Here is a 12582-nt window from a genome sequence, read left to right as displayed (position 1 = left end):
AAAAAATTTCTAAAGATGCTCCCAGCCTGTGCATGAGATTGATGTTGGGCCCAACCTCAGAGGTTTTCTGAAAGGAAGGGAGAGACAGGGACAGAAAAATCAGAGTTACTCTGGTGCCTGATTATTGAAGTGAATGGGAGTACTGCCATTGACTTCAATGAGAGTGGGAACAAGCCCCAGCACCCTGAGGTTTATTGGCTGCTTACACAGAGTTTAAATATATATATGGAAATGAAAGGGAAAACAATTTGATAATTAAGCAATGACATTGTGCTTTTACATTAAAGACGAAGAAGAAAAAAAATATCCTTTAATTTTTCAGACCTTTACTAGCATATTTGCAAGGGAACACAGATAAAAATATAATCTCTCTAAATTGCCAGCATCTGCCAAGTTGGAGAGGAGGCTGACGAGCAAAGCCACTGGCCTTAGACGAGGTAATTTGGGAAGATCCTCCCTTAGAATTACTGCTGCAGAACTGACTGCCCAGGCAGCTCAAACCAGAAGTGACTGTAGCTGCTTGAGTGAGAGACAGGCCCCTGCTATTAAATGCCTTCACTCAGATTTATACAAAGTTTTGAATGCCATCCAATGCTCTAATTGGGAGGCCCTCATATTAAAGTGGGGTTGGGATTTGGGATCCATTTGTGAGCCTGAGGTTTGGAAGGAAAGCATGTAGATCCTTTTCATTTCTGTTTATATCAGAGGAGCCCAAAATAAATGTTTTTCTGGAGATTTACACCTCCAGCCTTGGTTTACTTTGAGACTCTTTGTGCTCTGAAGTTTCTTCCAAATGTAATTTAAAGACAGGTATCTTATCATTCTGCATGGGACTCCAATGTTCTGTTTCAAGTCTGACATTCTGAATAGAGTGCTTGAGTGTATGAACTGTTTGGTTCTCAATTCACTGATTGCAGCTGCCTTGGTGGGGTTTGTAGACTGATTTTGCAGCTTCTGTTTTATTTATAGCAAGCAACGTTACACTTCCGGTTGGAACACCAAATTCTGCGCTGCCACGGTGGTCCAGTTCTGTGCTATGCCTGTGGGGGACATGGGGTGGGGCTGCGCAGGAGGGAAAGGTGCAACTGCCTGGGGAGAATGAGAGTAACTAGGGAATGAGTCTTATTTATGGCACTCTCTTGAAGACTGTTGTGGCACAGACACTGATGCTATGGAAACATCCCACCTGCCTAAGGCCTGCAAGACAGGAAGCCAGGGCAATTATATGCACCTTTCCCTGGCTCTCTGCAGCACCACTGCAGCTGCATCAACATGTAGGGGCAAGTGAGGAGAGAAAGCTCTCTCTTGCGCTTTTGGTTTGAACAGTGGTAAATTAGATGAACAGTGACATTGTTCTTCTTTCAACAAATATACATAGACATGCAAGCAATTCAGAACTCCATTACCAGTTTCTTTTTCCCAAAGGAGCTTAATAAATTCAGTCTTTTAGGCCAGTATTTTAGATTCCAGTCCATTTAGGGAGCCTTATTGTGTTTTTATTCAATGCAACGGATCCTTTGTATGTTGCCTTTTTTAATTATTCATAAATAAAACTATGGGCAACTCTGTCATAAGGGACTGAGAACAGGCAAAGCTGTTAGAAACCCCCGTATGCAAAAATTAGTTTTCACTAGCAAAATACTAGATCATAGGAAATAAAGGTCAGTGAAATTCTACTTGCTTCAACGTGCCTTACTAAGGTGAGTAGCAAACAGCATTCATGCTAAAAGGAGGGGGAAGTGTGCAAAAGTAATTTTTGTTTCAAATATTTTACACTTGCAGATTTGATGAAGAACTCAGTGCTTTCAACACCATCTTCTGATGAGACCAGATCCCCAGCTGGTTGTGTGCAGTCTTCCATGGACCCATGCCTCTTGATACCAGCTAAAAGCTGGGCCTGTATAAATTTCAAAGATTTGAAATGCATCACCATTTGTTGAAAATGGTCATTTCTCTTTCCATTCCCTGATAAAATACTAGATAAGAACCTAAAAGCAAAATGATATTTGATCCCTCATTTTCTCTAATATCCATATATGTATATTATTACTATATAGCTATATCACACAGAATATAATTGTATATACTTATAGACTTGTTAATGTACATAAGTTATTATACATATTAGCACCAGAATTGAACTTTATTTCTTTTCAGCACTTGAGGTGGTTTATATTCACAAAAGCTTGGCAAAAACAATACCCTGTACGCAGGAAATTCCCTTCACATCATGATAACATAAGGAGGAGGAGAGAGCATACAATGCATGCAAAAAATATAAACACAAGAAATGACCTAATTTGTGCCAACCTTCAAGCTGATTATATAGGTTCCCAGTGAGGATTTTTCCCTTATTTTTGTTCTCCTTGTCAGTCTGCTGCATTCTCAGATGAAAAACAGGATAGTATCATAAAAAGGGAGTGGGCAACATGCTTTCCCTTCGAGACTTACTCCTCCTCCACTGGAACTAAATCTTCCACTTATTTTAGTTATTTGAAAACTCTGGGGGAACATTATCATATGTATGCTCAGGGTACAGGAAGTCACTGTCCTGATGACATTCTGCCCATTTTCTGAAGCTCTCTGATGTAAGAAACACTCCTATGAAAATAAAGATGGGAGTAGGACTCAGGAAACCTGCATTCAGTACCTATCTTCCTTCTATGACAGTAAGCAAATAATTTCCTGCTGCCTTCACTCCTCCTCTTTACAATTGGAAGAGGAATACTCTTTCCTCCTACCCTTTTCTGTCCTGTCTCTGTTTATAATATAAGGGCATGGCTGTCGGCATAGAATTACCCAGACATGGGGAACTTCAGGGCAAAATCCAAGAGGTAGCTACCTTGAGGCAGTGGAACATAAAAGAGTAGCTCTCCCTGAAGGAAACCAACAGAAAATATCCTGGATTGGAATGAAGCCAAAATACCCACTGTTAGAGCAGCTTTACTGCAGTTGCTTCCAGACTTCTGGTTCCAGGACAGGGAGCCTAAATGTTCTAGGAGCCTTGTCTCTGAGGCAGTTCACATAGCTAATTTATTCTGGAGCCACAGACTTGTGAAAGCCCTTGAGTTTCCAAAGCAATTTGCTTAATGGGACCATCCTGGAGCAGCCTAGGGTTGTGGATCTTGGCATGGGCAGAACTAGAATTTTACAAAGGGGGGTGCAGATGGCATGGTGCCTCATCGTATATAACACAATGCATATTTTTTCCTCCAGTTAAAAATCATCTAGAAACTTTACTAATATGCTAGGGGCCCAGGACTGTATTATTCAGTTTAAGATTGAAGCAAAAACAAATATAACTTGTTTGGAAAGAGTTAAAAACAATCTGCCAGGCTGTGAAATAGAAGTGTGGTTACCTGGAGCAACAAACAGACAGCAGAATTGCAGAACAAAGACTAGCTTGACTAGTGGAACATCAAAACCAGTAAAAAGGAGAGAGGGGTATTAACACTTGTGCAATGGAGAGTTTAGAAGGGATCAAGTAGTTTATAGGGAGCCATGAAGGCAAATGACCCCTCAGCACTGCCTGACTAGAAATGCTGCTGCCACTGCCAGGCAGTTGGTTTTAAGCTTGGGGTAGAGCTGGAATCAAAGGAGAATACAAGTGCACCAGTGCACTCCCCCTTCCCCTCCCCTGAATCCACCCCCAGACCTTGGGATGCATCAAGCCATTTGGATGGTGGGCTGTCTCAGAGCCAGGGGTCTTGGAAGCACTGGCTGTCCAGCAGGCCACCAGGTGAGTTGGCAGTTTTCCATCAGGACCTTGTCTGGCTTTTGGCAGAAGTTCATCAAAGCAAAAATGTTTCCACAAAACACTTCAGTTTCAATGAACCAGTGTTTCCAGATGAAAAGTGATGTCATTGGAAAACTTCTGACCAGCAGTTCTGGAAGGACATGATTCTTTCGCTCAAGCTATACAAGTCCATGCTTTCATCTCTGGAGGTCCTTGGGTCAATCATGGATGTGCGGCCCCTCTGCAAGGTCTTTAAGGTATATGTTCTCAGCTGGTAAGTGTCTGCATGATAGCTATGCCTTAGTAAAATGAAGGCTCTAGCTACAACTAATTGAAGGTTAAGGCAATTTGGTTCATATCTGCCTTATGTCCTTTTACCACCCTCCACCTTTATTAAATTAATGCCTCATTATAACCTGCAAACTGTTGTGCTCCAACGAAAGGTGCTGGGGGGTATTTACTTCTATAATGAATATCCTGTACAGAATGGAAAGAGCAGAAATGAAATCTGTCCCTGGCAGTCTTAACTAATAGCTCATTAAGCTGTTTGAAAAGCTTCTTTTCTGTTCTCCTTTGAACAGGTTATACTTTGCTTTTTTAAGCTGGTTATTTTGGCTGGCTCCCCATATCTGAAAGGATGAGTGGAAAGATGGCCATCTGCACAACTCCTACAGCAAGGCTTTTTGGCTCTTGCAAACAGCTTTTGCTGATAGATGGCATCTCCTTTCTGCCAGATCCTCAGCTGGTCTAAGTGAGAGTTACTTCATTGACTGCTACTGTCTAGCAACACCCATTTCCATCAGCTGAGATTCTGACCACTGCCTGGACCATACAAAAAAAACTCAAGCTGATGGTGACTGTCTTTTAGCAGAATTACAGGCTCATGCACTTGCTGGAGTGTTATGGTTAGCAAGGCAGGAACTTCAGTAGAAATTAGATATACAAAATAATAGTGTGACACTGCAGGCTAGATTTTGTCAAAGTATTCAGGTGCTCTGGTCCCTCTGCAATTAATTGAAAATAGGCACCTAAATATCTTTAAAAATCTGTCCCAGCATTACACAGGGAGTTAATGCTTCAGCCTTTTACCTCTGGAGCTTTAAGTTCAAATGTGATGAAGGTCCCTTTTCTAGTGGTGTTAGAAACTGCAACATCCCTCCACCCCCTGTGTTTTGAAACCATCTTCCCCAGTTTGCAGCATTTGCTTTAAAAAGTCTTGTGATTGGGGGTTTGGAAGATGACAGCTCCCACAGTGGCATTTGGAGAAGCTTGCAACATTCCTTTAAGTGACCATCCAGCCTAAAAAATGAAATTAACCACTACCTCTACAATTGAGACATTCAGAACCTGAAGAAGGTTAACAGAATGGCTGAGAAAGGACAGATAATCACAGAACTTTAGAAAAGTAGGACTGGAAGAGACCTCAGGAGACCATATAGTTCAGTTCCCAGGGCATAATTATCTCTGAATAAATCATCCCAGCCAAGTAGCTGTCTAGCCTGCTCTCCAAAGATGGAGATTTCACATCCTCACTGTGTAATATGTTCCAGTGCTCAACCACCCTCATAGCAAGAAGTTTCTTCATAATATCCAGCGTGAATTTCCTTTGATACAATTTAAGACCATTGCTCCTTCTTCTGTCCTCTGTAGTCACACAGAATACTCTATCAGTCTATCTCCATCCCCCTGTGCTTTGGGGAAACCATAGGGATCAAAACTAGGATGCAAAGCAGGCCCTATTCGATTCAGATTCGGCCCAAATCAGGGACAGTGATTCGTTTCATTGATTCGGATCACTGTCCCCGATTTGATTTGATTGAATCTGAATCTGCAGATTTGATGCTGATTCAGAGAGTCAGCAATTTGGACATAGATGCAGCTTTATATGTTTCTTCTACATATCTCAAGGTACCAGTGCGGCTCATGATCACTGCGATGGTGGGGCAGATGGAGCATCCCTCAGGACTGCGGAGGAGGGGGCCCTCCACATGCTTGGCATTGAACCTGGAAGTAGACCAGAAGTACTTCAGGTCCACTTCTGAGTCCAGTGGGGAGTGCCCTGGGGGGCCCCAGCTCGGCAATCAGACATGAGGGGACCCCAAGTGCCCCCCCCAGCCCAGGAGGCACCAGTCACAGAACCAGAGGGGCCACAAGGGGGCCCATATGCACTCTCCGGTGGACCTGGAAATGGATCAGAAGGGCTTCTGGTCCACTTCCGGGTCTGCTGTCCCAGGCTGGGGAGCCCCCCACACTAAAGTGGGACACTCCATGGACCCCAGCATCACAGTGTTCACAAGCGACCTGCTACCTAGAGGTATGTAGAAAAAACATTTTAAGCTGTGTCTATGTCTGAATCTCTGAATCTTTCTGAATCTCTCCAAATTGATTCGGAGGGTTCCAATTCAATTCAGAGAGATTAAAGGGTCCTTTGATTTGATTCAATTCGGATTCAAAGATTTGGCCACCGAATCGGGCCAAATCGAATCACAGACCAAAGCTTTGAACAGGTCTAATCAATACCCCCAGAGTACATAGGATAAGCCTCACCCTGGGAAAACCACCTTTGTGATCATGACATCTCCCCTGCAAGCTAAGGGATGGGAGATACAGAGACAGGACCCAAAATGTTCTGTTAGTGTCCCTGGACTCTGACTCCCTCTGGTTAGAGTCCACTATTTATCATTTATACACTGTTGAATTTTCTCTCTCACTTTTCCAGGATGCAATCCTGGAGATTTCTACCCACCCTAAAAGATAATTCCATGATGGAACTCCATGGAATTTCCATCAAATAGCACTGAGATCTTGAGTTAATGCTTTTTACAGCCCCAAAAGGCCTTCCCTCCCTGCATGTCAGACTGAATTTTAGTGCCTTGAACTGTGAGAAATACAATGCAAAAGAAGGAGGTTAAATTCATTCCCCAGCTTTTACCAGCACAATTCCTACCAGACTCCACTAGTTTCAAGCTAAAGGAACCTCCCTAGTGCTAAGGGAACTGGTATGATCCAACTCAGCTGGACAAATAGGAAACAAGGCAACACAGGAAAGGAAACAAGTGTGACTGGGGCACATAGAAAGCATTGAGGGAGGTACAAGTTGGACCTCCTGCCACCAGCCTCAGTGAATCCACCATGGTGTAATAAATACATGATCTTTTCAGGAACATAGAAACAGGAAGAAAGAACGTAAGACTGGAAGGGGGTTTCAGGGCCACTGAGTCTGGGCTTGCAGGCAGCCATTAATCTAAAAAAAGCCCCTCAAGATTATTCAGTTTCAGCCCCACACCCATAGGAACAGAAAGGATTTCCTGAGCCACTAAATCCTGCTCCTTGCATTTGCAGGCATGGCCATCCCTTGGGACACCCTGCCTGTGGGATGGGCTAGCAGCAGGTGAGTCCCGCTCCTGGCTCTAAGGGCTGCAGCAGAGGTGCTGCCTAGCACCCACCCCACAGAATAGCCTGGCCCGGAGCCCCTGCGAGGCCACTGGGCACCACAGCTCGGGGCCCCCTGACACAAGGGCATCCCTGACCCAGCCCGGCCCACCCAGCACAGCCCTCACCTCACCTGCAGGCAGCCCCCTGGGGTGGGCTGCACCAGCAGCAGCACCCTTAGTGCCAACGCCAGGGCTGCCATCTCCATTCTGCTCTGCAGCCTGCACCACCCGGCTCTCCCAGCCGCGCAGACAGTGTCCACCGAGCCAGGAACTGCAACCCTCCCCTACCCTCCCAATACATTTCAGAATGTAGGCAGTGCAAGACTGATCGTGATCAGTGAGGGTTTTTATTATATGAACTTCTTTTTAATTATATAAAAATGTTAAGGGGGCTACACACAGGCTGATTTGCCCTGGGCCCCACACCCTCCTAGGGTCAGCCCTGTTTGCAGGCAATTGCTAAACCAAAGAGTCCACAAAATAGCCACTTCAAATTCTCAGCTGCAACTACAGGGACCAGTAGTTAAAACACTAAGAACATCCTATAGCCTGCCACAAGTAATAGTTAGGGAAATGAAGGCCCTTCCTCTGCACTATCAGGGAAGTAGTTAGTTAAGAGATGCTCAGAAGATCTTTGAAAAAGTATCATGCCCCAAAAGTACCAATGACACAGAGAATAGCCCCCCTTCCCTTCCCATACACACCCACACAATCCTTGATAATTTGAGCAATGGGAAAAATCCATTCTTCAGATCAAATTTGGTGGTCAGGAAGATCCTATGCAGAAGGGCAAGACTCTCTAGGTAGGAGGCGCTGGGTTTTCTAACTATCAGCAAGAGGAACAGTGTACCTCAGTCAGAACCCCCACCCTTAGCTAAAATATGCTCGGGTGAAAAGCAGAGAGGACAAGAGTGGCACCCATGCTTTCCCACTGCCATGGTAGGGAGTTTGTTAAGTTTATACATGCTCAAAGGATTTTTAAGAGAGCAGTGCTAAAGAGGAAGGCAAAAGAGAAAAAAAGATATGGGATATGTTAATCTCTCTCAGAGTACAGTACTGGGTCTGAGTCTGGTGATCAGCTTAACCTTGAGTGCACAGGATAGACTCTCCAGCCAGGCACCTGCAAGTACTCCTGTTACTGACTAGTTAGAGCACCAGCAGACTCTATACAAACTATCACCTCCAGCTGTGGCCAATGTCTAATGCTTCAGAACAAGGAAAAAATTCTCCAGAATCCCTAAACTGTATTTAATTGAGGAGGAAAACTGTTCCTCCCAGGCCTTACGGGTCACCAGCAAAAGCCCTGAAGTATAGAAGAAGAAATAGGAAATGATCTTGGCATTGTGCTTTTAAGACAAATGAAAAGAAAACATGACAGTATTCCTGTATGCTGTCATCATGAACAGCTTAATGAAGTCATCATGAACAGCAGGGCTGTGCGAAACAGCACCATTTCATTTCAACTTCCATGTCACCGTTTCAACAGGACAGTGTTTTGTTTCAAGTTTCATTTCATTTTGAAAGCACTGTTCTGTTTTGTTTTGTTGAAACTCCTTTGCTGTTTCGCTGTTTTGACATTTCGCCCATAGGCTATAATGGAGAAGCATGAAACTGCCTGTAACTTTGTCATTTTTTGGCAGATTTGGATGAAAATAACAGGCATGGTAGCCCCTGCTGAGGCCACAAAGCCTGCCAAGTTTTAAAGAGATAGGTGCAGGGGTTTCTGGGAAACTGCACTTCAATATGCTGTCAAGCAAAATTTGTGACGTGTGACTCTGTGTATGTGTGTGTTAAGGTGTGCTCTCCACACGACACACAGTAGCATGCCCCAATGAGGCCTCTTCCTCCCCTACAGCCTCAGTCCAGCTCACCACTTTAAATGACAACAGGTAATAACTTAGTAAGCAACACAGTAGCACCAGCAGCATTTCAGGCAGCCAAACAGTCTCAGTGAATATCAGAGCAGTCCTCCCACCCCCCCCACCCTTCTTCCCCATCCCTCTCCTTACTTTCCGTTTCCGTGCAGGCAAACCCAGCTTCAGCTTCAAAACTCAAAATGTTTTGAAACTTTCAAAATGTTTTGACTGCCCTTGTTTCGTTTTAAGGCTGTTTCGAAGCCCTTTGTTTCATTTCAGTTTCACTGTTTCAAGCTCGAAACGAGTCAAAAGTGTCAAAATGAAACAGCCGGCAAAATTTCGCACAGCCTTAACAAACAGCTTAGCCAGAAGCTTGATCCATTAGACTGGCCAGACAGACCTGGTTCTTGATGTGCAAAATCTGATTCAGGGCATGTTTTGAAGCTTACTTTCCTGGTGCAGTTTTATAAGTTTAGCAGGGAATAATGTTGGCCTTCACATCAAAATAAACCTAATGCTTGAATGTATAGTGCGTTTTATTTTACTGCAGGAATACAGACAAAGAACGAGGTCCTCAACAGGTGCAAATCAACACAGGATAGTCTCACTGAAGTCAACAGAACTATGCCAATTTACACTGACTGAGGATCTGTCTTCTCAAAGATATATCTGAGGAAAGACTGAGAACACTGCTTACTGTCTGTGGCCAAATGTAAGTCTCCTTGACGATGATAGCACTTTAATTTAAATCAGCAGAGCAAGGAAATAGGTCACTACTCTAACAGGTCCCCCTGTTAAGGTATACTTCCTTGTTATATGAAAATATTTAAACAGGAGTTAATAATTAACTGATGAGTGTGTTGACAGTATTAACATATTTGCCTGTGTTTATCAGACAATTGCTTAGAAGATATCATTAGACAATAGTCTATTTGGAAAGGCAGACCAACTAGAAAGAATAAATAGAATGTTCATGTGAAAAAACCCACCATGATATAGCCGCTAACCCTAAACTACAACTGTCAACTAGACATATTAGTTTTTCTTGGATGTTAACTCAAATTGCAAATCTGGGAGTGACTGAAACTTCAGTAGTCTACCATGCACTTACGTCCCTTTCCACACATCTTTTCTATTAGATGGACAAATTAGCACGAGAGACAGAAAAAGGCATTAATTTCTGAAGGAAGTGGTCATTTAGGAGTCATCATATTGATAGCTAAGGCAAACAATGGCTGAAGTCTGTGGACTGGTCACTGCGAAAGTGCATCACCTATCACATGCTATTTCTGTCTAAAGAACTCTAGATTTGGACTAGATCCACTGTGAGAGGGACTCATAAATAAGTCTATGTCCCCACAGAACAAAAGAGAGTTCTGACATCAGCTAACAGAAGGTAATGGTCTGACCATTAAACAAGTAAACTTGTAAAAGCCACCCCACAATCCTTAGTCCCAGCCCAAAATATAGGAGGTCCACTTCTATGTGTTGATCTAAAAAACATGCTGGATTGTTCCATGGTTGGCTGCAAGAACACAAGCTAACTTCAAGACATCTTCATTAAGGGTCTTGTCACATATTACACTTAGGACATGTTTATTAGGGCTGTGTGAAATTTCAGCAGCCATTTCATTTCGAAACAAAATGAGGCCTCCAAAATGTTTCAGAAATGTTTCAGAAAATGTTGGCGTTTCAGAGCTGGGGTTCTAGGGAAACAGCTGTACACTGCTGCCCTGCCATGCAACTCAGCTCCGCAGGGAGCAGAGATCTACGCTTGGGGGTCTCCTCACTGCCACTGCCTACCCTGTGCTGCTGCAGTGGTGAGGAGACTCCCGGTGCAGATCTCTGCTCCCTGCAGAGCCAGGTCGCAGTGCTGGTTCCTCTCACGCCACTGCTGCCTTCTCCATGCAGCCCCACATCACCAGGGCAGCACAGGATGGCCAGCGGTGGTGAGGAGACCCCCGACACGGATCTCTACTCTCTGTGGAGCCAAGTCACGGCAGGGACCAGCAGGCTTACTCGCCTCTCTGTGCTGCTTCCCTGCCCCACGGCCCGGCATGACAGGGATCAGAGATCTATGCAGTTGTCTCCTCACCTCCGCAGAGAGCAGCAGCCTTCCTCCTTCCCTGGACAAGCCACCCACAGCCCCACCCTGCTTCCTGCTGGGGCCCTGCAACCCCTGGCCCCAAGACCCGGCCTGCTGAGCAGTAGGGCTGCGCAAAGCTTGCAGCCCATTTGAAATAGATTCAGATGAGATTTGGTGGAGCTGAGTCTCCAAAATAGATTAGGCCCAAACCGAAGAGGACAGTGATCCAAAACACCAAAATGAATCACTGTCCTCCAAAATGACCAAATCCAAAACCCAATCGAAACAGTCATTTCATACGGCCCTAATGTTTATGTTGATCATATTAAGCCTTGCTATGAGTTGGAAAGTTTTCTGAGCTGTGGTGGGAAGGCTGGAACTGACAATCAGCTATTTGTCAGTCCCAGTCTCCCTCTACTCCGGAGTACTGATCTGGCTCTGGTGTGGTGCTGGGAGGGCCACATAACTGTTCATCAGTCCCAGCCTCAGGAACACACTGGAGTTTCATGATCATTTTACCTCCATGGAGCAGTCAGCGGTTAGCTCAGCATGTGTTAGGTAATATGATCTCTGGAGATATTCCTGGCTGTAGAAGTTCTAGCTTTGCTATGATATGATGGCACTTAGCATGTGTTTTACTACTTGAATGTTCAGACACTATCATTTTAAATGCAGTTAACATGTGCTAAGTGTAACATGTGACAAGGGCCTAATACATAAAACTCAGCCTTAAATATTGTTAAACAGGGATGGACCTCATTCTTAACGTATTGAAACAAGCAGCAATTAGGAATAATTTTACTGAAGCCCATGTCATTGCAGCTGTATAAATCAAATTAGAATTTGGCCTGATTCAAAGGGTTTTGGCTACTCCCTTCCACATATACAGGAAAATAAATGCCTTTGCATTTCCCCTAAAACTCTAAGACTTGCTATTGGGTGATGTAGGCCTCAAGAACTCTATATTATCTAGCTTTTCATATCCCCCACATCATTCGCATCCTCTCACTTAAATCATCATCCTCAGTCGAACTCGCTGAACAACTTAACCATTAAAGTACATTTCTACTCTGAAAAATGACTCTGTGAAAATAGCACCATGGGCTTCCATGCATTTTGCATCTCAGTAGCCCCAGGTCATACAGACCCTGTCTGCTATTAAAAATATTGAGCCTAATTCCTTATTGCATAAATCAAATAAATTAGTTTTTGTATCATTTTATAAACACTGTGCAATGGTGCAAATTTTACAAAAGAAGTAGACCATAAGAGAAGCAAGGCTGTGGTCTTTCAACTTTCAATCCCTTAAAACCCACTGAGAGATAAATTTATAGCTGAAAAAAAAAATCACATAATATCTACAACATCTTGCTTCAAGGCAAGCAGGAAAAAAAATAACTAAAAGAACCTATTTCTCAAGAGAACTGGAAAGCATTACAATGCAAAGAACCTCTGTCTCTATCCCTACAC

At 43.9% G+C, this 12582-nt stretch overlaps 1 long non-coding RNA gene across 1 annotated transcript in view; it reads right to left on the bottom strand.

Annotated features, from left to right (window-relative positions):
• Positions 1–1682: 1682 nt before the first annotated feature.
• The window catches only part of LOC102378413, a 34525-nt gene continuing 23625 nt past the window's right edge, over positions 1683–12582 (bottom strand). The window contains exon 3 of the long non-coding RNA XR_322850.3: positions 1683–1897. This is a non-coding gene — a long non-coding RNA (uncharacterized LOC102378413). The remainder of the gene's footprint in view (positions 1898–12582) is intronic.

This window comes from Alligator sinensis, unplaced genomic scaffold, assembly GCF_000455745.1.
Source record: "Alligator sinensis unplaced genomic scaffold, ASM45574v1 scaffold140_1, whole genome shotgun sequence".
Taxonomy (NCBI): domain Eukaryota; kingdom Metazoa; phylum Chordata; order Crocodylia; family Alligatoridae; genus Alligator; species Alligator sinensis.
Note: the sequence above shows the minus strand (reverse complement) of the source record. Positions and strands in the feature narration are given on the sequence as shown.